Below are 2759 nucleotides of genomic sequence, written 5' to 3'. Positions count from 1 at the left end.
TTTGCTATATATGTGACTGCTATATTTTTTATCTAATGTTTATGAATTATACATGACTTCTTCATTGATTAACTTTCCCTCATTATATTTTCTTCTTTGACCTTATTAATGCTTTTGTCCTTGAGTTACATTTTAGTTGATATTTATGCTGAGTTCATTTGTTTCCCTTTTCATTTGCTTAGCATATGTTTGCCTTCCCTTAATTTCCAATCTTTCTTTGTAACTTTGTTTATGTGTATTTCTAGAAATGCCTTATGTCTGGATTTTATATCATAACTGAAATCAGAGTCTTTGTTTTTGATAGGAGAATTTAGTCAGTACGCAATAATTGTGATGCCTGACATACTTAGTTGTATAATCTCTATATTGTTTTTGTTTGCTATTCTTTGTTGTTCTTTTTAGTTTTACTTTTTCTAATATTCTTCATTTCTTAATTACACACTGTTAAGTTTTAAATAATATTGTTTTTCATTGCACTAGTAATTGTTTTAATCACACTTTATCTTTACTAAATTTGGATTTCTCAACTAATAGATAAAAACTCTATAATCCCTATGCTCCCAGTGCCTTTTCCTCCGCGATTCTTCCCATCCCCACTTCCTGAGACGTCTGTTTTCCCTTCTGTGCCGCTCCTCCCGCTGCGCCCCCTGCCTGTGCATGTGCACATGGACACGCAGGCATCGCACTGCATCGCTGAGATAGTGGGACATTTTTGCTTCAAGCTCTTATTAGGGATTTCCTTTTCTGTTTAAATAAGCCCTTAAACATATTACAAATTCCTAGCCACATCATTGATATCATCCATTTATATTTAATTGTCACTATTTCCTGCAGTCTATTATTTTCTCAAATCCTGAGATTCATGTTCTGATTTACTTTTATTTGGTTAGAGTAGTTTCCATGTATTTCCTCAGATGGGTTCCCAGGACAGCAACACATTGAATTCTTACTTGCCCCAGAATGTTCTTTTGCATTAAATTACAAGGAGGAGCCCATAACCCCTTGGAATTTATTTATAAAAATTGTGTATTTTTTCTTACATGTTTAAATTTCAGTCACCTTCAAAGCTCTCCATTTGATGCAACATCACTTTGCAACATCGAGACTTTTTTCACCTGCTCAAAACAGTTTTTGAATTTGTCACTTCGATGCCTTTTAGTGCTTTTGGTGTTTTTTGTTTGTTTGTTTCACCTCTTCCACATCAGCAAAATGTTTCAATTTGAGGACTTTTTTCATCAAGGGAAACAAAAAAACAAGTCACTTGGGGCAAGATCAGGTGAATAGGAAGGGTGAGGTATGGGGGTCATGCCATTTTTGCTCCAAGACTGCTGAACATTCAGTGTGGTGTGGGCAGGTATGCTCGTAAATCACCCATGATAAAATGGGCAAATGTGTCGAGTCTTAAAAAAATTCACTGAAGCCAAGGCAGCCTCTCACAACAACACCAGCTGGTACACTGATACAGATGGGTTCCTAGAACACTCACTTAGCAGGAGAAGCCTGTGTTACAAGGGGCCCACCCTCCAGAAGATAATTCTGTTTTTTTTGAGGGGGGTCCTGCTTCATTTTTCATGGCTAGGTATAGAATTCTTGGATCTTACTCCTATTTTCTCAATAGTGCTTTGTCATTCCATTGTCTTTTGATTTACAGTATATATAATTGATGTCAGATACCAGTCAGATTCAATTACCATCATAAGTGATCTGAGGTTTTTTTTCCTTAAAGTTTATAAGATTGTCTCTTTAGCCTTGGAGTATTTCAGTATTTTTTTTGAGGTTACGTTCAGTTTCATTTGGACCCTTTAATTTAAAGAAATTTATTTTATTTTGCCTTTTTTCTTATCTATGTTACTCTCTGTGATACATTTTTCTCTTTCTGAGTGTAGTAATATTTGCATGTGAGGCCTCTTGGATCTGTCCCTCAAGTCATCTTTTTGTTTATAGCTTCTAGGTTTTAATGCTTTTGACTACTCTTATGTGATTTTTTTCCTTTTGCTTACTCACATCAGAGCTGTTAGCAGTGATTGTTCTGTTTAACGTATTTTAAAATCTAGACATTGAATTTTATTTTAGCTTTAATTTTAGAAAGTCATCCTTTTCTCTACAGCTGAATCTCCTTGAGTTACTATTAAACTTGTCCTCTACCTTGTCCACTGACTCTGCCATTGGTTTCAATAGCATGGACTCTCATTCTATAGTCTCAGTGTTCCAGAACATACAATACATTTCTGCTGATTCACATTGTGGCTCACTCGTGGGCATGGTTGGGTTTTATGCCCTTCCTCTTCTTCACACTGTGCTAGCAAAGCTTCGTCCAGGACTAGAGTTTTAAGCCACCACAGACATGTCATGGATGCATCCCCAGCTTCCTACCTACCTTCAAAAGGAGCAAGCCGCGCATGCTGGAAGTCCCAAAGGGAATCCTTCATCTCCTAAATGGTTTTATAAAATATTTATGCATTAAAGTTCACTCTTTGTGCTATAAAATTCTATGGGTTTTGACAAAAGCATAGGTCATATAGAAGAGTTTCAACATTCTGGAATATCCCTTGTGCATCACCATTCAACCCTCCCCTCCAGCCCCCACACTGCTTATTACATCTTTAGAGACAGTTTTGGTGTTCTAGAGGCCAGGACAGTCAAGAAGAGCCAAGAACACCCCCTCCGCCTTGTGGCAGACAGCCTATGGATGAGTGTCACCCTCCTTCCAGCTGGACACAGAAATGTGGTCCTACTTGCAGTGTTGGGACACAGTATTT

The sequence above is a fragment of the Desmodus rotundus genome, chromosome 3 (assembly GCF_022682495.2).
Source record: "Desmodus rotundus isolate HL8 chromosome 3, HLdesRot8A.1, whole genome shotgun sequence".
Classification (NCBI taxonomy): domain Eukaryota; kingdom Metazoa; phylum Chordata; class Mammalia; order Chiroptera; family Phyllostomidae; genus Desmodus; species Desmodus rotundus.
Note: the sequence above shows the minus strand (reverse complement) of the source record.